This window comes from Sapajus apella, unplaced genomic scaffold (genome assembly GCF_009761245.1).
Source record: "Sapajus apella isolate SASKATOON/1434 unplaced genomic scaffold, GSC_monkey_1.0 scaffold40, whole genome shotgun sequence".
Classification (NCBI taxonomy): Eukaryota; Metazoa; Chordata; class Mammalia; order Primates; family Cebidae; genus Sapajus; species Sapajus apella.
The window spans coordinates 11,907,647-11,934,219 of NW_022436980.1; the positions used below are offsets into that span (position 1 = coordinate 11,907,647).

At 35.9% G+C, this 26,573-nt stretch overlaps 1 long non-coding RNA gene across 1 annotated transcript; it reads right to left on the reverse strand.

Moving 5' to 3' along the window:
* Positions 1 to 9,073: 9,073 nt before the first annotated feature.
* Positions 9,074 to 26,152, reverse strand: LOC116565503. The gene is made up of 2 exons (XR_004275470.1): positions 25,697 to 26,152; positions 9,074 to 9,153 (listed from the first exon to the last, which is right to left on the reverse strand). It is a non-coding gene; the product is annotated as an uncharacterized LOC116565503 (long non-coding RNA).
* Between the last annotated feature and the right edge of the window lie 421 nt (positions 26,153 to 26,573).

Consider the following 26,573-nt stretch of genomic DNA (forward strand, 5'->3'; position numbering starts at 1 on the left):
CAACTTGATTCAAGAGAATGTGTTTTTTAATCACTAGGCTTGAAGTTTGAAGCTAGAACTTGCCTGTTTGTATTGGTCAGCTTTTGCTGCAATGATGCCGTGTAACAAATAGCCCCCCAACTCTCAGCAGCTTATACTAGCAGTTATTTCTTGCTTACAGGTCTGTGGTTAAACTTCTACAGCTCTGCTTTCAGTTATTGGCCACATCTGGGGGATAGTGGTGGGAAGGTGTCCTTCCTGGGAGAGATAGTACCTGAGGGTTGGTGGGAGTTAGCCAGAAAAGAGCATTCCAGACACAAGGAACTGCTTGAGCAAGGCTGCTGGGAGAAACAGAGATAACTTTATACAGTGTTCACTGCTATTTTTCCAACCTCAAGTTCACAGCAGGTGCTCAATTATATTCACTGACTGAAAAAATGAATAAGTGAGTGAATGCCTGAATGATGTTCCTGGAAGAACTCAGAGTGGGGTGTTGAGGTTGCTGGAGAGGTGGCAGGAGCCAGGACAGGGAAAATGGATGGTCAGAGCAGTTAAGGCCACATGGTCAGTGGGTGTCAAAGTGAGTATCTGGGCCATGCTGTGTGAGAGGGCTCTCTTGACCTTTTATCAGATTGTGAAAACAATCTGATAAAAAGAGATGACAAGGTAAAAATTTAAAGTGATATACAGAAAGAAATCAGCATGAGGCAGTTTAGTTAGGCAGGCCTAAGCCTTAGATTTTTGGATATGGACTGATTCAAAAGAAATATGCAACTACCCTTTGGCCCCAAATTCCTCAAACATATTGTTGAGAGTAATTGATTTTCACTCATTTCCCTTTAATATGGCTCCTAGTTCTTGTACTTTACTATAAATATCATTCCTGAGCCCATCAGTGACTTCTTTCTTGCCAAATTTAGAGGACTTTTTTTTCCAGTCTGCCTATGCCCAATCTTTCCATTATATTTTAAATGGGTTATCTTATATTTCTCTCATTTTACTTTTAGTGTTATAAATATTCCAAAGGTAATATGTGTTATTTGTAGTGAAATAGAACATACAGATTTGATTATTGGTGATAATTGAGGCTAACATGTTAGTAGAATTTTTATTGGCTTTTAAGTACATTTTTATATGTTGTATATATACTCTGAATAAAGCCAATTGAGAACAGAGACAGGAATCATTATTACAGTAAATTCAGATGTCAGTGGCTTTTGCTCCACGTGCTTGCAGAGGACATTAGCCACTTCTGCAATGTTCCTCAAATATTTCTGGGGATCCCTGGAGGTGTATCTTGTTTACTTATAAACAAGTCTTATCTTAAAAGTACTGTTACTGCTCTGTCAAATACCTACCTCCACCAGACATCATAGTCACTGCTGAACACCAGCACTAGCTATCTAGAGCCCCTTAATTGTAAAGGCAGGGTTGATCTCTCAAAGTAAAAAGGTAGGGAAAGATATACCAGCAAAATCAAAAGAATGTCATGTTAGTTATATTTATATTAGGTAACATTGACAACCAAAAAGCATTACTGAAGATAAAGAGATTATTACATAATAATTAAAAAGTTGATTTCACCAGTATTTAAAACTTGTTTCCTTCTATCACATTTCCATTCTAGGATGTATATTTTCTTCACATTTTAATATATCTGAAGTCAGATGGCATCTTATAGTCAGGTAAGCAGCAAAAGTAATATGATCATCATTGCTTGAACATTTACATGAAAACTTGTAGAATGGGTGTTGGAGGCATGGAAGAAAATTCTGGAGAAAATAGTGGTGCACTCTTAAAGACTGAAGAACAGTTGATGATACAGGAAACAGTACTGTATGAAGAAGGGTGGACATGGATGATTCTTAGTCAAAAAATGACTCAAGTAAGTCAAACTGATTTCAAGAAAGGTTGAGGAATAATTTAGCCAATTCACTTTTCCCTAGTTTGATTGAGGAATAATTTACATACAATAAAATTTACCCATTTTAAGTGTGACATTTAGTAAGCTTTGGAATTTACATACAATCATGTATCCATGACCACGATCAAGATCTAGAACATTGTCAGAAGTTCCTCATGGCCCTTTGCAGTGAATGCTTTCCTCCAATTCCCAATTCTAGGCAACCAGCTATTCTAGTTTCAGTCACTATGGTTTTACCTTTTCTAGAATTTAGTATTAGTGAAATAATACAGTACATAGTATTTTGTGTTTGACACAATCTTTCATTTGTTTGGGTAATTACCTAGATTGCTGTGTTGTAACTGTATGTCTAACATACAGTTACAAGATTAGCTTTTTAAAAATATGGATTTACAATTATCCCAGCAGTATTTGTAAAAAACTATTCTTTCTCCATTTCATCGTATTAAAAATTTTGGGTTTACATCTTGACTGTCTCTGATTTATGTGTCTGCATTTTTTTAATCAGCAGTACACCATCTTTATTACTGTAGTATTGAAATTGGGTATTGTGAATTCTTCAACATTGCTATTAATACTGTTTCTCAAAATTCTTTTCGCTAGTCTTAGTCTATTGTCTTTCCATCTAATTTTGGAATCAACTGATAAATTTCTACAAAACTTTTGCTCAGATATTGATTGGAGAGAACTGACATCTTAACAATATTGAGTCCACCAATCCATGAACACAGTATATCTTTCTGTTTATTTAGTTATCTGTGACATTTTCAGATAATGTTTTGCAGTTTTCAGCATACAGAGTTTGTACATGTTTTGATAGATTAAGCATTTCATATTTTGGTGCTATTGTAAATAGTGCTTCATGTTAAAATTTGATTTCCAATTGTTCATACTAATTATGAACATAGTAATTATGAACAATTGGAAATCAAAGTTTATAGTATATACAGCTATAATTAATTTTATAGAATAGAATTTTATAGTATAGTATATAGAACTATAATTAATTTTTGTATATTGACCTTGCATCCTAAAACTTTGCTAAACTCATCAACTAGTTTCATTAATTTTGTGAAGAGTCTTCGGTATTTTCTAAGTACAAATCATGTCATCTATGAAGAGAATGTTTTATTTCTTCATTTCCAAGATTATTTATTGAATGATTGACCTCATTATACAAGGTGGAACCTTCAGTTCTTCAGTATAATTATCAATAGTGGTGACAGTGGAAATGCCTGTCTTGTTTCTGGCATTAAGAGGAAAGCATTTGATTTTTTAATCATTAAATATAATGTTCAATGTAGGGTTTTTTGAGATGCCTTTATTAGGTTGAAGAAGTTCCCTTCTGTTCTAAGGTGGATGAGAATCCAATATTTTAGTCTTCCTTTTTGATAAACTCCACAAACGACGTTATTAGTAGCAGGATTTTTAGAGAAATTATTTATTTGGACCTACATGCATGTTTATCATCTTGTTTGCTCACCATTTTTCTGGTGTTTCAGAATAATTTACTAGAATTTTTTTTTCTTCCTGAAGCATGTCCTTTAGAAGTGCCTTTGGTAGGCCTATGTGTGTGCCAAATTTCTTAAGTTTTATTTATCTAAAGATATCTTTATTTCACCCCCATCTTGCCATACAGTATTGGTGATTGAGTGCACATTTCTAAACTGAAATTATTTTATTTGATCACATGTAAGATACAATAAAATCCCCTCATGATAAGATTACTGAGGATGATTTTTAACTTGGTAAAAAGAAGAGTGGGCTTATTGTGGTAATTAAAGAAATGAGTGACCTGAGTCTGTCTAGCTGATTGACTAGAAGTTCCAGTGGTCTGGCTCTATAATTAAAATATTTGCTTATCCTGGTTGTGATTTGGCATCACATGGTTGTGGTGGTGGCTTTCTGCTCCAAAATAAACATCAAAGGTTACCAGTTCTGGATCCTTTCTCACTGGCTAGGACTTCCGTAACAGTGTCAGTACTTGTAGTGATCTCATATTTAGCTGGGGCCCATTTAGTAGGTCTAATCAGAAGAGATTGGGCAAGAATAATACTGGAAATAAGAGTCATCCTCTGGCTCCCTGTTTCTTGAGATAGAGTACTTACTTTTCCTTCCAAATCTTACTATGTCCCCTACCCTATCCATTCAGAAGATAGAAGTTTATCCCACCCAGTTTGAGAATAGAACTAGACAGAAGGCTGCCAATCATCAGTGAGTAATTGGTCATTAATAACCAACCATACTAGATCCGAAGTTTCATTATAATGGGGTTTATTATCACCAAATTCTGCTAATTATTTCATGTCACATTGGCTTTCATTGTAGCTATTAAAACACCTACTTTAATTGCTTCTTTGTAGGTTATCTGTCTTTTTTTCCCTCTTGCCTGCTTTAAAGATCTCTTTTTTCTTTGGTGTTTTGCCATATATGACAGCTCTAGGAATATATTTAAAAATTTATCCTCTTTGTGATGCACTCTGCTTCTTGAACTTACACATTTGTATCTTTCCTAAATTCTGGAAAATTCTAAGAAATTAACTTTTTAAATATTGCTTCTCAAGTTTTCAAATCTATCCTTCTTGAAATCTGATTTTTGAGATGTCAGATCTTTTCAGTAGAACATCTGTACTGTTTAACCATTCCATGTTCATCCTGAATAATTTTCTCAGATATGTTATAGTTTACTAATTATCTGTTTCTAATCTGCCATTTGACCTACTCATTGAGTATTTTCATTTCAACGAACATGTGTTTAATATCTAAAAGCTTCATTTGATTATTTGTCACATTTGCCTGGTCATTCCTGATGGTCTCTTGTTGATGGCTCATTGTTGTGATTCTGTTCCTTCTGTTTCTTTCTAAATAGATTTTTTATATTTTGCAGCTGATAAAATTTTAATATCTGAATTACTTGGAGGTCTAAATATTTGTTATATCTTCTAATTTTACACTCATGTTGAGTAGCTTCCTTTATGTCTGGTGATTTTTGATGGTGAACTCACATTTTCTTAATCTTAACCTGGAAATCTGGTGGGGTCAACTAGGAAATTTTTCTTGAAGATCTGTGTTGGAATCTGGTAGAACTGTTGGGGTGCTACCAGTCCACTCTTAGCCTCTTTCAGTTTTTAGCTTAGCACAGAGGTCTCAAATTTAGCTCTTCCATATTGCTGTTGATGTAAGCCTTGTTTTCTGAATTCAATTCCCTGGGCATTTTCCCATCTTAACCTTTGTATTCTTTTTTATTTATTATTATTTTTTTTGAGACAGAGTCTCACTCTGTCATCCAGGCAGGAGTGCCGTGGCATGATCTTGGCTCCCTGCAACCTCCATCTCCTGGGTTCAAGCAATTCTCCTGCCTCAGCCTCCCAAGTAGCTGGGACTACAGGCACCCACTACCATGCCTGGCTAATTTTTGTATTTTTAGTAGGTGGGGTTTCACTGTATTTGCTAAGCTGTTCTTGAACTCCTGACTTTGTCATCTGCCTACCTCAGCCTACCAAAGTGCTGGGATTACAGGTGTGAGCCACTGTGCCCGGCCTCTCTTTATTCTTAATTGCTTACTATCACAGGGTTTCATTTATTTGTGAGGCAGTGATCTGGAGAGTGAGATGTCAGCAGGACACATGGAAATTTCTCATACTTCCTTCAAGTTCAGTAATGCATAGATAAGTTTTCATTGTGTTTTGTTTTGTTTTTTAGAATCTGGTTGTTGTACAGCGGAAGGGTGTTGCAGATCATCTAGCTCAGAATTTTGTTGAAGGAGAAAATTTCTTTTAACTTACTTTTTTTAAAAAAAGAGATGTAATTTTTTAGATGTTTTACATTTGCACAAAAACTGAGACTATTGTAGAGAGAGTTCCCGTATACCCTGCCCATAGTTTTTTCCTATTATTAAGATCTTACATTAATATGGTTAAATTGTTACAATTAGTAGGCCATTACTAATACATTATTATTAACAGAAGTCTGTAGTTTATTCAGATTTCCTTGTTTTTTACCTAATGTCTTTTCCTATTCTAGGGTTTGGTCCAGTATATCACTGATGTGGTTAGGCTTTGTGTTCCCACCCAAACCTCATCTTGAATTGTAATCCCCATAATCCCTATGTGTTGAGGGAGATACCTGGTGGGAGGCAATTGGATCATGGGAGTGGTGTCCTTCATGCTGTTCTCATGATAGTGAGTGAGCTCTCATGAGATCTGATAGTTCTATAAGTACCATTTCCTCTTTCACATGCTCACTCACTCTCCTGCTGAAATGTAAGACATGCCTGCTTCCCCTTCTGCAATGATTGTAAGTTTCCTGGGGACTCCCCAGCCATGCAAAACTTTGAGTCAATTAAACCTCTTACCCTTATAAATTACCCAGTCTTGGCTTTTTCTTTATAGCAGTGTGAGAACAGACCAATATAATCACTTTACAAAGTTGTCACGTCTCTTTAAGCTCCTCTTGGCTGTGACAGTTTCACAGCCTTGTTTTGGATAGTCTTGACAATTTTGAGGAGTGCTGGTTGGATATTTTGTAGGATATCCTCCTATTGGAAATTTTTATTGTAAAATACACATAAAATTTACCATGCCAACCATGTTTTAACACACAATTTTGTAGCCTTAAGTGTAACATATTCACAAGTTGTGCAATGATTTTATTATCACTATGCATTCTCAGAACTTTCGCATCACGTCAAACAGAAACTCTGTATTCATGAAAAAATAACTCCCTATTTTCCTCTCTCCCTAGTCCCTGGTAAACTCTGTTTTCTGTCTCTATAAATTAACCATTTGTAGGCACATTATACAAGTGGAATTATACAATATTTGTCCTTTTGTGTCTGGCTTATTTCACTTAGCAAAATGTTTTCATGTAGTAGCATGTCTTAGAATTTCATTCCTTTTTTTTTTGGTTAAGGCTGAATACTATTGTATTGTCCATTCTATATATACACAACTTTTGTTTGTTATCATTTTAGTTACAGGAGAATTTTATTTCTTCTTTTGGATTTTCCATTTTTAAATTTTCTTTATAGACATTCACATCATCTATACATAAAGGTTGTTTGTTTCTTCATTCCTTATCTGTATACTCTGTTTCCTTCTGTTGTCTTATTTCACCAGCTAGAACTTCAGGTGTAATGTTAAATAATAATGATGATAAAGGAAATGTTTGTGTTGTTCCCGATCTTAGGGAGAAAACATCTGGTTTCTCACCATTAAGCTGTAGACATTTTGTGGATGTTCTTTATTAAGTTGAGGGTACTTCCCACTAGTCCTAGTATTTTGAGAGTTGGTACATTCAAGGGTGTTGGATTTTGTCAAATGCTTTTGCTGCATGAATTTACATGGATCCTATAATTTTTCTTTTTTAACCTCTTAATGTGCTGGGTTCATTCATTGATTTTAGAATATTGAACCATCCTTGTATACTGAGAATAAATTACACTTCCTTGTGTTGCATAATTCTGTTTAGACATTGTTGGATTATATTGGCTAAAATTTTGTTAAGGGTTAAAAAAATCTGTATTCATAAGGGATTCCAGTCTGTAGTTTTCCTACAATGTCTTTAACTGCTCTTAATATTAGGGTAATGCTAGATTCATAGAATGAATTGGGAAGTGTTCCTTCTGCTTCTATTTTCCAAAAAAAGATTATGTAGAATTGGTATTTCTTCCTTAAATGTATATTAAAATTTACCAGAGAAACCATCTGGGACTGGCATTTTCTTTCTTGGAAGTTTATTGACTCAATGTCCTTGCCTACTCAGATTATCTATTTCTCCTTGCATGAGTTTTGGTAGTTTGTATCTTTCAAGTAATTGCTCCATTTCATCTACTTTATTAAATTTTGGGGCATAGAGTTCATAGTAGTCCTTGATTATCCTTTTAATTTTCCTGGGACAATTAATGATGACTTATATCCCATTTCTAACATTGGTACTATATTGCTTATATTTTTAAAATTTCTGTATATTATGATGTTTGACATCTTTAAAAAAAATCTTTTCTGGCTTGGGAGAAACTACACCCTCCTGAGGCAAGCCAATTTGTAGCTAAGCAAAAGGACTTACCCAGGGAGCGTGGCTATAATGTGTACTATTCATTGGCTTTCAGTGTATTCACAGAATTTTACACCATCAACAAAATCAATTTTAAATTTTTTTCACTAGCACCCCCAAACCCTGAAACTCCTTAGCCAATCCTCCATCATTTACCAAGCCTAGACAACTACTAATCTACTTCTGTCTCTTTAGATTTGCCTTTTCTGGGCATTTTCCCATAATATGCAGTTATGCTGAAATAGAATCCTATAGTATGTGATCTTTTATGAATGATATTAGATAATAGTTGGTCTTTTGTGAATGGCTTCTTTCATTTAGCATAATAAATTCAAGGTTCATCCATATTGCTGTATATATATGCTTCATTCTTTTTTGTTTCTGAATGATATTCCGTTGTATGAACATACCAGTTTTTATTCAACCACTAATCAGTTTATGACCATTATGGGTTTGTTTTGTATTTTGGCTATTATGAATAATCCTGCTATAAATATTTGTATGTTTACTTTTCATGTGCATTATGTTTTCATTTTGCTTGCATGTATACTTAGTGGTGGTTGCTGGATTATGTTGTAACTCTGTGTATAAACTGTTGAAGAATGGCTAGACCATTTTTCACAGGGGCTGCACAATTTTCACATTCCTGCTAAGAGTTTATGAGCGTACAAGTTTTTCTACATCCTTCTCTACACTTGTTATTGTCCATCTTTTTATTTATTTATGTATTTATTTCAGATGGAATCTCCCTCTGTTGCCCAGGCTGGAGTGCAGTGGTGTGATTGCTGCCCACTGCAACACCTACCTTGTGGGTTCAAGTGATTCTCCTGCCTCAGGCTCCTGAGTAGCTGGAATTACAGGCATGTGCCACCGTGCCCGGCTAATTTTTTGTATTTTTAGTAGAGACTGGGTTTTGCCATGATGGTCAGCCTGGTCTCAAACCCCTGACCTCAGGTGATCCACTTGCCTTTGCCTCCCAAAGTGTTGGATTACAGGTGTGCCACTGCACCTGGCTGTCCATCCTTTTGGATGGCCATTTTAGTGGGTGTCAAGTGGGATTTAATTTTGGTTTTAATTTTCATTTCCTTGAAGACTAACAAGATTGAGTATCTTTTCATTTTCTTTTTGGCTATTTCTATATGTTCTTTGGAGAAATCCCTATTTAAGATTCTTTGCCCATTTTTCACATGGGTTGTCTATTTTATTTATTTATTTTTTTGAGACAAGGTCTCACTCTGTCACCCAGGCTTGTGTGCAGTGGCGTGACCATGGCTTTCTATGTAGCCTTGATCTCCCAGGCTCAAGCTATCCTCCCATCTCAGTCTCCTGAGTAGTTGGGACTACAGGCATGTACCACTAGACCCAGCTAATTTTTATTTATCTATTTCTCTCTCTCTCTCTCTCTTTTTTTTTTTTTTTTTTTTTTTTTTTGTAGAGATGGGGTCTCGCTCTGTTACCTTGACTGGTCTGGAACTTCTGGGCTCAAGTGATCCTTCTGCCTTAGCCTCCAAAGTGGTGAGATTATAGGCATCAGCCACTGCACCCACCTGTTTTTGAATTTTAATAGTTCTTTATATAGTCTAGACACAAGTTATTTATCAGATATATAATTTGCAAGAATTTCCCCTTTTCCTGTAATTTGTCTTTTTACTTTATGGTATTTTATGAAACAAAAGGTTTTTAGTTTTGATAATGTCTAGTTTATCTATTTTTCTTTTCTTTTTTTTCTCAGTAATGCTTTTGGTTGTCATAGCTAAGAATCCATCAAAAATTCTTAGAATTGTAACTCAAGGTCATAAAGATTTAAACCAACAGTTTCTTTGAAGAGCTTTAGAGTTTTAGCTCCTAAGTTTAGGTATTTGATCCATTTTAATTTTTGTATATGATGTGAGGTAAGGATCTAGCTGCATTCTTTTGCACTAGGATATCCAGTTGTCTCCACATCTGCTGAAGATGATTCTTTTCCCATTGAATGGTCTTGCACCCTTGCTAACGATCAGTTGACCATACACACATGAAGGTTTATTTCTGGATGTCCATTTTATTCCAAAACAATTGGAATTATTAACTGCTTTTGTGTTTCAGGCATGATCCTAAGCACGAATTCATTTGTTTCTCACAATAACTGTGAAGTGGGCATTATTCTCATTCCCATTTGACAGATGAAGTGGCCAAGATACCGAGTGTTTTGCCCAAGGCCACATAAGTAACTACTAAGTGGCAGTGCCAGTGTAAGAATTTAGGTTGACTAACTTGAGAGCCTGAGATCTTAGCCATGCATGCTGTAAACAAAAGTTAGAAATCAGAACTTCAGAATTCCACTGAAGTGTTCACTTTAAGCAAATGGAGTGAAGGGCAGATTAGCGACTGTTTGTAAAGCAAAACAGGGAGGGTCTTCCTCACCAGCTTGCTTTCTGTGGAGTAGCGGCAATGAACCTGCCTTTTTTGGCTGAAACTCCTACAATCCACCCCCCTTCCCAAGCTGATAATTTGCACTGGCTGTAAGTCGAATTTGCACTTAATTGCTGGGGCAGTGCTGAGTGGTGAGAGCAAGGGTCAGGCCCACTGCAAGGGCCTCGCACCGCTTTCCGCACAGAACCTGGGAGTGGGAAGGTGTCGGCGCCAGGGCGGGAGGTTGCCCAAGATGTGGAAACTCTCATGGGAAGATGCCTCGTTGCCTCGGTAACCACGTCGCAGTTGCTGAAGATGGCAGGGTGAGGTCTTGGTTTCATGGTCAGTTCAGCTCCAGGCACCTGGGGAGTGTCTGGGCTCTGGCGACTAGGATGCCTAACCTCCTTTATCTTCGGGTCTGAAACTCTCTGCCTCTTTTACAGAGAAGCAGCGTTCCAGGGACTCTGCTCCTGCCACCAGTTCAGCAACCCTCTGCACCTGGACCCAGTCTCCTCGCTTTGGAGGAAGAATGTAAGTAAGAAATTCAGCAGTTGAGCCTTCTTTCCTTCTTTCATCTAAATGAGGCTGCTTACAAGTACTTTTTCTGAAGACTGGCTGGATCTTCAGGACCACTCACTCTGCAGCATTCCCTTCTTGTCATCTCGTTCACTCGCCATTTATTCTTTCTCTTTCACCTGAGTAGTTAGCCTGCGTCTTAGAAAATATTTGAAGTGGGTGAAAATTTAGCCCAAGTAAACAGCAATATGCTTTTGGAAGTTATTTGAGCAGCAGGAATTGCCACGAACAGTTCAGTTTCTAGTTTAGGTTATTTCACTTAGTAGCAAGTTTATAGAGTTGACCTTATGTAAATTTCCTTTACATTGGTTTCTAAATTGAAAGCATGCTTCCCAGTGCAATCAGAATTATCTTTCTCCTTCAAATTTTCCTTACCTGGTCTCAGTGTAATTACAAGTATCTTGACAAACTTTCATTCTTGGCCCATTCCGCTCATCCCAAAGTTTTCACTCAGCAGCCAATGTAATCTTTTAATTTGATCGTGTAATTCCTTTGCTTAAAACTCTACAGTGATTTCCTGTTGCACTTTAAAAGCTCCTCCTGCCCCTTTTTACTTAGTCTTATTCGCACTCCCCCTTCCCCACCTAAACTCTCCAGCTTAACTGGCCCTTTAGTCTGAAAACTTTCAGGTTTTTTTCTACCTCGGGAAAAAGACAATTCACACACGCCTTCAACCTGTATTGTGTGTAGCTTTCCTTGACCATGCTAAGTAGGCTCCTTTTTGGTCTTTTTCATCGTCTTACCGATTTTTCTTTCTAGTTAGCATAATTTGTTACAATAAATTCATTTGTTAGTTTCCTTTTTGTCTGTCTTTTCCACTGGACTGTAAGTTTCAAGGGCAGAGACCAGGTCTGTTTTATTTGCCATTGCGCGTACCCTTATAAAAAAAGTGTCTTTTAACATCTCCCTTTCTTTTTAATTTAATATAAAATAACTAGTTTAAAATTTGGAGATAGTTGGGAGTTTACATCAGAGGGTTAAACTAGAGTTACTGTATGATCCACCTATGATGTATATTTAAAATTAAAGCATATTTGAAATTAAAACTGAAGAGTACTATGTTTAGATGAACCATACACCAATTTACCACAGCAAGTAGGAAGATAATCATATCTTCTTCTCTCTGATCAAATGGGCCTATTATCTCAGTTCACAAGTGTACTTAAGCAACTTAATCTGTTGTCTATATATACTTATTAGCTGTGTGTGAATCAAAACAGTTTTCATATTATTATACATACAGTATTAAATACCTGGATTAGGTTTGTCAGTTATTTGAGAGTATTTTGCACCTGGTTCTGGTGCATTGTTAGGGATATAGTCCTGCTTAAAATAAGTAATAGACAGGGACTATTATTCTAGCATGAGTTGTTTTATAAAGCGAGATAGCTAAACAGTATTACATGGTTTCCAGTTGTTACTTGTTCTGTTGTCTGTACTCTGAGTTGTGCACATGGGAAGCATATGAAGGGAGTAACTCTCTACACTACCTGAATCTTCCAGAGTACTTCTGTGTCAGGGAGAAGTGTAAAATGTCTGGCCATCTCTATAAGCAAAAATATGAGATTATAACAGTATGGTATCTATTTTGCCACCTGTTGTCTTGGCATGAGTCTTTAGAATGCTACTTCCCAGGAAACTGAATCCAAAACCTTTTGCAATTCTGCTCCCGTTGGAGGAAAAATCGCTATTTGAGAGGATAGACTAAGGAAGATGCCAATCACTCAAGTGGATAGATTTCTCAAGCTTCATTCCTGTATTATAATACCAATAGCTAAACAATAAGATTACATGACAACTGGTAGGGTAAGCCCCCTCATAAATCCCAGTTACATTGGATTTACAGATTAATTTGCAGATAACGGACTTATTTATGCTATTGAATCTTCAATGAATAAGATACTTCTACATTTACAGGGTTTTTTACTTAACGTTTAATAGTGTTTTGTTTTACTACATAAAATTCTTGCCTATATAATTTGCTTCAAGATGCTGAATAGTTTTTGTTTCTATATAATAAGTAGACTTTATTATATTTTCTAATTGGTTATAAATGTAGGATTTTTAGATGTTGGAGCTACACCTATATTTACATACACACATAGATCTTCAGTCCTGCTGGACTGTCTTATTCATTCTATGAAGTCCCTTGGATATTTGCTGAAGACATTTATATGCAAATTTTCTCTCGATAATTCTCCTGCATTCTCTCTTTTTCTCTGTTTAGGACTTCCCATGTGATATGGAATAGAAAAAAGTGATGGTGAGCTTCCTTACCTTGTTTATGATTTTGAGAAGCCCACTTTTAATAATCACTGCATTTGAAGTTTGCTCTAGGGTTTTGGTAGATTCTTTTTTTATGTTTAAAATTCTTCCCCTTAATTCCTAATTTGAATGAGTGTTTAATATATCAAAACTTCTTTTTTCCCCAATTAATTCAGGTGGTGATATGTTCTTTTTCCCTCCTTTAATGCTTTAACATACTGAACTGCAAGGGCAGCTTTCTTGTTTTCCTTTAAAGACTGCTAGATTTGATTGGTATAATTTTTTATGTAGGTTTTTGCATCTATGAACAAAAGTGAAATGGTTGTTATACTTTTTATTTTTTGTCCTCTCTGTTTTTGATATCAGTATTATTCTGGCTGGATGAAATAAGCCAAATAGTTTTCTTGTTTTGTTTCTTTTCTTGGAAGCTTTTTATAATTAGAGAGATTTTTTGCCCTTTGATTAAAATTGTGAAACTCTGTCAGTCTAGTGTTCTTTTGTCAAGGAGACTCTTTTTGTCTATGAATTTAGATTCTTTAATAATTATCTATTTAGATGTTCTATGTCTAAAATAATTTTTGGTTCTAGAAAAGTGTGCATGTATGTTTTAAAATATATTAGCATAAACTGACTCTATGGTTGTATGTTTGAAATCTTGACTGTATCTACAGCCATGTACACCCCTCCTTTTGGTAGCTTTCCAATATTGTTTATTTTTGTCTTTTTCTATCAAAGTTCCTGGGATATTTATCTGTTTTATTGATCTTTTCAGAGAACCAGCTTGGTTTTCTTGGTAATCTGTGCTATTGGAAAATTTCATTAACCTTTATAGAAATAAAGAAAGACAGATGATCTAACTGGGGTGGATTATTATTATTTTTTTTAGTTTCTTGACTTCATTTATTGTTTTCTTATTTTTTAATAAATATACTTAAAGCTTTAAATTTCTCTCCAATTTATTCCAGGACTTCTTTTGATGTATATTTCTCTTATGGTTATTAAGTTCTAAATATTATGTAGTTTTCGTAGTGGTTATTTAGAAGTGTGTTTTTTAGTTTGCAAGCACATAGAGTTGTTTACTGTTGTCTGCTTTTTATTTTTCTAAGTATGTATGTGACAGGGTCCTGCTCTGTTGCCCAGGCTGGAGCGCAGTGGTGCAATTATGGCTCATTGCGGCTTTGACCTCCTGGGCTCAAGAGGTTCTCCCACCTCAGCCTCCCAAGGAGCTGGGACTACAGGCACATGCCACCATGCCAGGCTAACTATTTTTTTCTTTGAGGCAGGGTCTCACTCTGTTGCACAGACTGGAGTGCAATGGTGTGATCTGAGCCCGCTGCAATCTTCGCCTCCCAGGCTCCTGAGTAGCTGGGACTACAGGCATGTGCTAGCACACATGGCTAATTTTTGTATTATATTTTTTGTAGGGTATTTTGTTGCCCAGGCTGGTCTTTAACTCCTGGCCTCAAACGATCTGCCTGCCTCAGCCTCCCAAAGTGTTATTATTCTGATTTAGATTACAGGCATGAGCCACCATGCCTGGCCTAGCTTATTTTAAATTGCATTATGATTAGAGAATTGATAAGATACTAATTTTTTTAAATGTATTGAGACTGATTTGTGGCCAAGTGCATGTTCACTTTTTGTAGAAATTCTATGTGTTCTTTAATAGAAAGTATATTATTTGTTGGCTAATCTGTTAGATTAAGCCATTTATATTTGTTATCCATGACATAGGTTTCCTCAACTTATTTCTTTATTCTGATTTTATTGGTTCTCTTAGAAGTGTGTTAAAAATCATCAATTATAATTATAGAAAAAAATTCCTTATAATTGTGGCCATTTTTGTTTGGGAGTATCTTATTTGACTTATGTAAATCTTCTTGATTCCATTCATTCTTATGCGGTGTCTGTTCTTCATCCTTTATTTTCAAACTTTGTATGTCATTTATCAATAAGAGCATTCTTTTTATAAGCAGTCTGATAATTTCTGCCTGTTAAGTGAATTTAACTTATTTACGTTATTACATAACTTGAAGTTATCTTAGCCACCTTATTTTTTATGTTTTCTATTTATTATATCTTTGGTTCTTGTCTGCCTGCTGCTGGATTGAATGGGTTTTCATTATGTCTTTATTGTTACTGGTTTAGAAAGATGCTAGAACGCTTTAACTTGGTTTCCTCTATTTTTTAAGTTAGATAATATTCTACTTTGTTGTTTTGAATACACCCACACCCAGTTAATCATCAGTGTTATTTTTGTAGTCTGTACTAATTTAGATTTAGCATGTTTTTCGATATCGTCGTGATTCTTTTTTCCCAGATTCAGTTTTCCTGCTTCCTGAAGTGTAGATGCTTCATTACTTCTTTTTTTAAAATTACATTTTATGTTTTGGGATGCATGTGAAGAACATGCAAGATTGTTGCATAGGTACACACATGGCAGTGTGATTTGCTGCCTTCCTCCCCATCAGCTATATCTGGCATTTCTCCCCATGTTATCTCTCCTCAACTCCCCACCTCCTGCTGTCCCTCCCCCGGTTCCCTCAACAGACCCCAATGTGTGATGCTCCCCTCCCTGTGTCCATGTGTTCTCATTGTTCAACACCTGCCTATAAGTGAGAACATGCGGTGTTTGATTTTCTGTTCTTGTGTCAGTTTGCTGAGAATGATGGTTTCTGGGTTCATCCATGTCCCTACAAAGGACACGAACTCATCGTTTTTTATGCTGCATAGTATTCCATGGTGTATATGTGCCACATTTTCCCTGTCCGGTCTATCATCGATGGGCATTTGGGCTGGTTCCAAGTCTTTGCTATTGTAAACTGTGCTGCAATGAACATTTGTGTGCATGTGTCCTTATAGTAGAACAATTTATAATCCTTTGGATGTATACCCAGTAATGGGATTGCTGGATCAAATGTAATTTCTATTTCTAGGTCCTTGAGGAATTGCCACACTGTCTTCCACAATGGTTGAACTAACTTACACTCCCACCAAACTAATTTACACTCCCACAGTGTAAAAGTGTTCCTATTTCTCCACATCCTCTCCAGCATCTGTTGTCTCCAGATTTTTTAATGATCGCAATTCTAACTACTTTTTTATGGCTGATAACAATTGTATGGCTACCACATTTTAAAATTCATCAAGTGGACATATGGATTGTTTCTGCCTTTTGACTATTGTTAGTAATGCTGCTATATAAATTTATGTACAAATATTTGTGTGATTATAGATTTTTATTCTTTTGGGTACATACATAGGAGTGAAATTTCTGGGTCATATGTAAGTGGTAACATAAGTGTCATTTTTCTTAAAAGTAAAATTATGATAAGCACTTTCCTAGAAATTTTATACATATGATATATACACACATATATATCTCACATGAGATATATACTATTTATAGCTAAAGAGAGAAAAGGATAGAAATAAAAAGCACTGATAAGCCTACCACTTTGTGAAATACACTTTTGGTTCTTTTTTGTACATATCAATAAATACATCCAAGTTTATGTCATAATATAGATAGTTTTAGATGCTTCCTTTGATGCTTAACATGATCGTGGACATTGGATTCATTATTACATCATACAAATGTATCATAACTTATTTAACCAATTTCCTATTACTGGACATTGTGATCATTTAAAAACCTGGTATAATTAATACTTATGTTTTTTTTTTTTGTTTTTTTTTTGTTTTTTTGAGACGGAGTTTCGCTCTTGTTACCCAGGCTGGAGTGCAATGGCGCGATCTTGGCTCACCGCAACCTCCGCCTCCCGGGTTCAGGCAATTCTCCTGCCTCAGCCTCCTGAGTAGCTAGGATTACAGGCACGCGCCACCATGCCCAGCTAATTTTTTGTAGCTTTAGTAGAGACGGGGTTTCACCATGTTGACCAGGATGGTCTTGATCTCTTGACCTTGTGATCCGCCCGCCTTGGCCTCCCAAAGTGCTGGGATTACAGGCTTGAGCCACCGCGCCCGGCAGTACTTATGTTAATATATAGAGTGGTATATACATTTTGGTCCTTAGAATAAATTCCCAAGAGTGGGATTGTTGAATCAAAGATTAACATATTGCCACATATTGCCGATTTGAATCACGTAACTTTAAGGTTTTATAAAACTAATTTTTATAAAACTTGAATGAGAAAACATATGAAGGGCACTATCTAAACCAGGGTAGCCCTCATTTAATTATTTGAGGAATTGTAGTTGTGGGGAGAGAGTGGTACTGTTATAGAAATTAAAAAAAAAAAAAAAAAAAACCGATGTGAAGCACCAAAGAGAAATGCCAAATAATGGGAAGCAAACAGATGTTCCAGTGCTGATAGTTTGACTCAAAGAATGGTAGAAACTAAATGGCAAGAGAGATGATGTGGAGTTGGCTGTAGTAATCTTTTTCTAATCTTGGTTTTGTAACAAAACATCTGTGCTATTTTTAATATAAGCCACATTTAATTGAGTACATGTGAACACAAAAACATATAGCAACTGTTCTTTAGCAAATGATGGTGGCGCTGTGGGGTTGTCCACAGAGAAAATATGTCTACCCTTTCAGTTTATGGAGAAAATACAGCTAAAACCTATCCCAATGCACCAAGTTAATTCAAAAGGAAGTCAAACAAAAAGTAACAAAACCTTTATTTTTTTTGGCGAAGATGTGTGTGAAACAAGAGAAAATGCTCATACAAAAGACAATAATTTAAAAACTAGTAAGCATTGTTTCCAGTCCTTTCTAAGAAGCAAAACATAAAATACGGAGGAGAACATAGATCTTATATCTGTGTTCTAGATCTTAGACCTATGTTATTATAGATCTATGTTCTCCTTAGATCTCAATACTATTGCAATATTTCTTTCTTTCTTTTTTTTTTTTTTTTTTTTTTTTTTTTGTGGTGGAGTTACATTTTTGTTACCCAGGATGGAGTGCAATGGCACGATCTCGGCTCACTGCAACCACTGTCTCCTGGGTTCAAGCAATTCTGCCTCAGCCTCCTGAGTAGCTGGGACTACAGGCGTGCGCCACCATGCCCAGCTAATTTTTGTATTTTTAGTAGAGACGGGGTTTCACCATGTTGACCAGGATGGTCTCGATCTCTTGACCTCATGATCCACCAGTCTCAGCCTCCCAAAGTGCTGGGATTATAGGCGTGAGCCACCGTGCCTGGCCTGCAATATTTCTTAAAGATCTGAAGAAGTTGGTTTAAGGCCGGGCGCGGTGGCTCACGCCTGTAATCCCAGCACTTTGGGAGGCCGAGGCGGGTGGATCACGAGGTCAAGAGCTCGAGACCATCCTGGTCAACACGGTGAAACCCCGTCTCTACTAAAACTACAAAAAATTAGCTGGGCATGGTGGCGCGTGCCTGTAATCCCAGCTACTCAGGGGGCTGGGGCAGGAGAATTGCCTGAACCCAGGAGGCGGAGGTTGCGGTGAGCCGAGATCGCGCCATTGCACTCCAGCCTGGGTAACAAGAGCGAAACTCCGTCTCAAAAAAAAAAAAAAGGAAAAAAGAAAAAGAAGTTGGTTCAGAAGAAGGAATATAGCAAAAACATTAAAGTTCTTCAATGTTTTGTTTTAGAAGCAGATGGCCTTCACAACTTTTATTTGCATTATCTATGTTTGTCTCACATGTGAATGCATACATTCAATGACAGTTTTATTGCTTATTTTTTCTTAACTCCTGTGTTATGAGAACTGAAATTTATCAGACATGGCTTTTCCACACATTTTTCAAGAAATATAATTTCTGTGTTTGAAGAAGTCTGCTGTTGGAGAAGGCTTCCCAGAGGCAGGACGGACATAAGTTGGTTTTAAGGATGCATTTGCTTCCCTAGCCTAAAAATCAAACAATACATGAAGTAAACCAAAGTTCTGCTCTCAGATTTGGAACATAGCACTTCTGGGACTATTTCTTGGTAGCTTCTATAAATACGTATAAACTCACATTACATCATCACATAGCAGGAAATTCTAGAAGTCAGTGGTCAGAATTAAGAGAAAGAGCCAGATGCAGTGTCATGAGCCTGTAGTCCCAGCTACTCAGGGGGCTTGAGGTGGGAGAATGGCTTTAGCCCTGGAAGTTTGAGGTAAGCCTCAGAATTTGAGGCAATCCTGGACAATACAGTGAGACCCTATCTCTTAAAAAAAATGAATGAAATGAAACAAGAAGAGGATCTCATGTAGCCGATTATTGAGAAAGTGCAGAATGCAAAGAGCATTAAAGGGGAGATATTTTACATAGGCAAGTGACTTGAGACATTTTCTGATTGGTCTTCTCCATGCTCCTTGCCCAGCAAACTCCATGGCATTCACCTGAAAGCCACTATGTCAGTGAGTAGTTATGGGTGAAGGGCGTTCTGGGGGTCTTGGGGAACATGGCTAAAATGGGCCTATGACCTTCCCCCAGTTCATGTCACTTACTTCTCCTAAATCCATTTTCTGTTGTTGGCAACACTTATATTACTTCTTCACTAAGTGTCTACATTTGTAAAGTTCCTACCATAAGAATAGGAATCTGTTTTCTTTAAAAGTTCACAGATTCTCAAGGAACAAAACAATATAACAGTGATTAAAAGGTTCATATTCAAAAGGCAGCTACTGGATATTTCTTTTCTCAGCTAAATGTGATGTTCACTTATCTTGACTTTTAAGTAGCAAAAAGTAGGGAACCTTAACATAAGTTTCAATGTCTAATCTCTAAATTAAAGGTATTTAACCAGATTGTCAATAAAATTAATTTTAGCTGTAAATGCTGATGATCTTGTGTGATTTCCTAAAACAAGCACAGGATTATTCAGGTATTGGACTCTGATAAAAAAAAAAAAGTGCAATGGCTTCCAATTGCCCTGGGTTTTAGACTGGCATTTAAATCTATTCGACTGATTTGCCCCCAGTCTTCTATTCTAGCTTGCTTCCTACCATTTCTCAATACAAATCCTCCACAGACTCAGTCAGTCTCCTAGTTATACAACAAACATAACTTGTTTTCTTCTTTTTTCATCCTGTGTGCTTTCTCCTTCCTGTAATGCTCATTTTCTTATCCAAATACTACACAGTATTTTTATTTTAGAGACACGTTAATCTCTTCTTTGCTCTTTGGGAAGACTGGGACTTTGGAGTGAGAGGATCTTTAGTAGCTTAGCCACTTTGGACCAGTTATTTTCAACTTCTGTAGGCTTTAATTTCTTTATTTGAAATAAGCAGCTCATAAAAGTACCTGGCCCATAAAGGTTTTGTGAGGTTGCCTCGAAAGCACTTAACTTGTTGGCACACAGTAAACACTCAGTGGATGATGATGTTGAGAAAGATGATGAATATTGGCTTATATAATTGTGTATTTGGTCTTTGTCAGGATATATAAGCCTTATGTTTTAATTCATATCAGTGTGAAAGATCCAGGGGTATCACTGTATTGTTAAATTTTTCTTCCTATACACCGGAGTGTGATTTTTTTTTTTTTAATTTCCAAACGTCCCCTTCCACCTTTGTGAGAAAAATAAGCTAATCTCTATGTGAAAGAAAGTCTCTCAGTATTTGAGAGAAAGCAGCCAATTTCAGAACTGCAACTTCTCTGGCTGTCTCCTTAGCTGTGCTTTATTTCTCAGAGTTTTTAAGTCCATTCCACTTTCTCTTCACTCCTTCCGGGCTCACAGTAGTAAACTGAAGCATACTTTTTTAAGATAAAATGAAGTAATTATATCATGCTTCTTACCTGCAAGCACATGAGTTTTGATGCCTTTCAAGAGGAATATATTAGATGGGCAGGTGGTTGGTAATCATCCTACTCTGTCTCATTGGGTGACATTTAAATAATCACACTCAAATCTGCAGTCACTAGAGAGGAGCATTTCAAGTGAATTACTGAGTATTTACTTCACACTACAGTTAATGATTAGGCATACAGATAAATAAGGGAACATTTTCATGACATCCATACTATTGAATGCAGTGAACATCTAGAATGCAACTTGATTTCTAAAAATTCCTACAGTTACCAGTAAACAAAAAGAATACATCTGAATGGGGAAAATTTCAATTCTTTTCCAGGTTCGGGTTGTCTTGCAGCTTATTTTTAGAGATGCCTAGGACACTGAGATAATCGATGATTCATAGGCAAATTTTTTTTGACTTGGTAATTATGTCCACAAAAACTATTGATAGAGTTAAAAAAAAAATTAACCTGGATTACTAGAATATTTTCCCTGAAGATCTGTCAGTAGAATGGGGCAGACATTATTATTTTTAGTAATAATTTATGTGGGTTCTAGTAATATTCACCATGTTAACAATTAATACTGAGAAATGCTTAAAATATGTATACAGTTATCTTAATATAATTTATATTTTAACAGTTTCTATGAAAAATAATTTTATTTTTCAGTAATAATAATGTTGAGTAATATTTTTATTGTATAAATGTAAGGTGTACAACATGATTACGTGTACATCTGCATGGTGAAGTGCTTATAACAGCCAAATACATTAATTACTACATTATCTTCCATAGTTACCTTTCCTTTTTACATGTGTATGTGTGTGTGTGTGTGTGTGTGTGTGTGTGTGTGTGTGTGTGTGGTGTAAGAGCATCTAAAATTTATTGTTTTAACAAATTTCCAATATATACTATGCAATATCGACTACAGTGCTTATGCTGTATGCTAGTCCTCTGCAGGTATTAATCCTGTGTAAATAAAAAATTCATACCCTTTGGCCCACATCTTCCATTTTTTCTGTACCTTTCCCAACGACCATTCTACTCTGCTGCTTTGTGTTTATGATTATGTTTTTAAGATTCCACATATGAGTTCATGTAGTATTTGTCTTCCTATATCTGGCTTATTTTACTGAACGTGTCATCTAGGTTCATCCATGTTGCTGAAAATGGCAGGATCTCCTTTTTTAGGGCCAGATAGTATACTGTTGCATGTATATGTATACAATGGTTTCTTTATCCATTCCTTTATCAGTAGACACTTAGGTTGTTTCCCTACCTTGACTATTGAGAATAATTCTACAATAAGCATGGACACGCAGATATCCTAATAAGGCGGTGATTTCATTTCCTTTGGGGATATATCCAAAAGAGGGATTGCTATGGTAATTCTACATGAATTACTATATGGTAGTTCTACATTGAATTTCTTTTAGGAAGCTCTGTGAAGTTTTCCAAAGTGGCCACATAAATCTGCATTCCTACCAAGAGTTTACAAGTGTTTCCTTTCTCTACACCCTCAGCATCACTTATCTCTTGTCTTTTTCATAATAAGCATCCCAACAGATGTTAGTGGATAAATCGTTGTGGTTTTGATTTGTATTTTCCTGATGGCCAGTGATGTTGAGCATATTTTCATATACTTTTTGGCCATTTTTATGTCTTCTCTGGATATAAGTCTGTTCAGGTCCTTTACCTATTTTTTAATCAGGTTATTATATTGTTTTGCTATTGGGTTGTTTGAATTCCTTATATATTTTAGGTATTAGCCTTTTGAGAGATTCTGGTTGGTAAATCTATTCTCCCGGTATTTATGTTGTCTCTTTAGCCTTTTTACTATTGTTTCATGATAAAAACAGCGTTGAGACAGGGATAAATCCAACTTGGTCATTGTGTGTAATTTCTTTGATGTGTTGAGTACATTTTGCTGGTGTTCTCTTAATGATTTTTTCATCTATGTTCATCTTAGATCGTGGTCTTTAGTTTTCTTTTTTTTTTTTTTTTTTTTTTTTTGAGACGGAGTTTCGCTCTTGTTACCCAGGCTGGAGTGCAATGGCGCGATCTTGGCTCACCGCAACCTCCGCCTCCGGGGTTCAGGCAATTCTCCTGCCCCAGCCTCCTGAGTCGCTGAGATTACAGGCACGTGCCACCATGCCCAGCTAATTTTTTTGTATTTTTAGTAGAGACGGGGTTTCACCATGTTGACCAGGATGGTCTCGATCTCTTGACCTCGTGATCCACCCGCCTCGGCCTCCCACAGTGCTGGGATTACAGACTTGAGCCACCGCGCCCGGCCTAGTTTTCTTATTGTGTCTGACTTTGACATAGGAATGATGCTGGCCACAAAAATGGGTTTGAAAGTATTCCCTCTAGTTCTAAACTTTAGAAAAGTTTAAGAAGAATTTGAGATATGTTCCATGAATATCTAGTTTATTGCACATTTTAAACATGAAGGGATGTTAAATTTTATCAAAGGCTTTTTCTGCGTGTATTGAGATAATCATGTGGTTTTTCTCCTTGGCTCTGTTTATGTGGTATGTTTATTGATTTGCATATGTTGAACCAGCCTTACATCCCAGGGATGAAGCCAACTTGATCATAGTGGATAAACTTTTTCATGTGCTGCTGGATTCAGTTTGCCAATATCTTATTGAGGATTTTCACATTGGTGTTCATTAGGGATATTGGCTTGAAGTTTTGTATTTTTTGTCTGCCATGTATTTGTATCAGGATGATGCTGGCCTCATAGAATGAGTTAGAAAGAAGTCTCTCCTTTTCAGCTGTTTGGAATAGTTTCAGAAGGAATAGTACAGGCTCCTCTTTGTACCTCTGGTAGAATTGGTCTGTGAAACTGTCTGGTCCTGGGTTTCTTTTTTGGTTGGTAGGCTATTAATTACTGCCTCAATTTCAGAACATCTTATTGGTCTATTCAGGGATTTGACTTTTTCCCAGTTTATTCTTGGGAGGGTGTATATGTCCAGGAATTTATCCGTTTCTTCTAAATTTTCTAGTTTATTGGCATAGAGTAATATAGTATTCTCTGAGTTTGTATTTCTGTGGGGTCAGTGGTGATATCTCCTTTAATAACTTGTTACTCTGTTTGATTCTTCTCTCTCTTCTTCTTTATTAGTCTAGCTAGGGTTTATCTATTTTGTTAATTTTTTCAGTAAACCAGCTCCTGGATTCATTGATTTTTTTGGAGGGTTTTTTATGTCTCTATTTCCTTCAATTCTTGTCTGATCTTTGTTATTCCTTGTCTCCTGCTAGCTTTTGGATTAGTTTGCTCTTGCCTCTCTAGTTCTTTTAGTTGTGATGTTAGGTTGTCAAATGAGATCTTTCTTTCTTATGTGGGCATTTAGTCATATAAATTTCCCTCTTAACACTACTTGAGCTGTATCCCAGAGATTCTGGTATGTTGTCTCTTTGTTCTTGTTGGTTTCAAAAAACTTTTACAAGGTATTAATTGGTTATACTGTATTAGCAGAATAACAATTTATAACAATATTACTTGCCAATATACTCCATACTTTCTTTTACTATTCAGTGAAGCAATTGTTTGGCTTTATGGCTACACAGACAGTTTTTCTTTCATAGCTAAGTTTATTTTGTCATAAGGCAATCAAGTAGCACAAAACTATTAAAAACTACAGGCAACCAAGATCTAGCAAATAAATTTGAAGATCATGTTCACCCCGAATAAACAAGTGCCTTTAAAAAAATTCTTCCAACTTTTAACTTCAAACACAGAAAAGTTGAAAAAGAAGTACTGTAAAGACACATGTGCCCTTTATTTAGATTCGCAAGTTATTAACATTTTCTGGGACTGGTTTTGTGCATCTCTATGTCTCTTTTCCTCTTCACATACACACTCATTTTCTCTCTCTTAAACACACATACATATACATGCACACACTCACATTTTGGGGAGCTCTGAACTGCTTGAAATCAAAGTGCAGACATCAAGATTTTACAAAAATACTTAAGGGATTTTTCCAGAAATTAGCACATTATTTTATGTTACCACTGTAACAATCACAAGACATTAGCTACTAATAATTAATATTATGTAGTATGCAGTCTAAATTTAAATGTATCCACTTGCTCTCAAATATTCTTTATATTAGGGATCATATATTGGATTTTTTTGTTGTGTTTCTTATTTTCATCAGTCTAGAATATTGCTTCCTCTCCATCCTTTTCCCTCATCTTTTACAACCTTGATATTTTTGAAAGGTCCAGAATAATTATCTCATAGAATGTTTCTCAAACTGGATTCATCTAACTGTTCTTCTATATTAGATAAAATGTTTAGGCAAATATTATGTTTCCCATTGCATTACATCAGGAAGTTTATAATGTCACTGTATCTCAATATTTGTGAAGCTAAGTTTCATCTCTTCGTTTTAAATTCCGTACTTAATAAACATTTGATGGGTAATAGAGATATATGAATGTCCTTTTCCTAACAATATGTTAGTGTATAGTGTTAGGAGTAATTTCATGCCAGAATCTCATATTACCTTGGTGGTATTTGCAAAACGGTGATTTTAAATTTCAGGCATTTTTCTAGCTCAGGCCGGTAGATTTTTTCAGTAAAGAGCCACTTTCTAAGTATTTTAGGCTTTGTGGGCTACATATGGTCTCTGTTACATATTCTATTTCTTCTTTAGCTATGTAAAAATTATCATGGACTGCAGGAAAATAGTCTGCAGCAGAATTTGAGCCATGAGCAGTAATTTGTCAAAGTCCTGTTCTGTGTTATAAAGAGCTTTCCTTTTCATTGTAACACCTGTGTGTGTGTGTGTGTGTGTGTGTGTCAGAGGGAGAGAATGAGATTCTTTAGTAACTGTATGTCTTTTGTAGAGTTGGTCTGTTTAAGCTTTTTATAAAAATAAATACTCTTTTGGATTTAACTTTGGTAAATAACACTGTCTTAAGAAAATTTCAATTTCATATTCTGTGCTTTCTGATACAATACCACTAGCTGCATGAGACTATTCAAATTTAAACTAATTATAATGCAATTATAATTAAAAATTAAGTAAATTAATAATCAGAAAAATTCAATTTCTCAGTCGCATGAGCCACATTTAAGTGTACAAGTATTCACTCAACACACGTAGCTAGTGGCTACATATTGAACAGTGCAGATGTAGGACATTTTTATGATTTAGAAGTTGTATTGGATAGTAATCAATGCAGATTTCAAATATATTTGTATACAGTTGTGTAAAATAGTCCCTTATAATTAGAGTTAACTTATAATGTTTTTCTTGTCTTTTTTTGCTTTTGTGCTTATTTCCTTTCTTACCAATTTGTCTATTTCCTTCTTTTCAAGGCACCAAACTATTTATTATATCTACTCTTTTTTGGTTTTTATCTCACATTTTCCTTTCCTTATGCTTTCTTTTGATTTAGTTTATCAGTTATTTTTTAAATTTTATTTTAGTTCAGAGGTACATGTGCAGGTTTATTATATAGGTGTCACTGGGGATTTGTGTACAGATTATTTAGTCACCTATGTGGTAGGCACAGCACCTGATAGGTAGTTTTTCAGTCCTGACCCTCCTCCTTCCCTCCATCCTCAAATAAGTCCAGGTGTCTGTTGTGTCCATGTGTACTCAATGTTGAGCTTCTACTCGTGAGAACATGTAGTATGTGGTTTT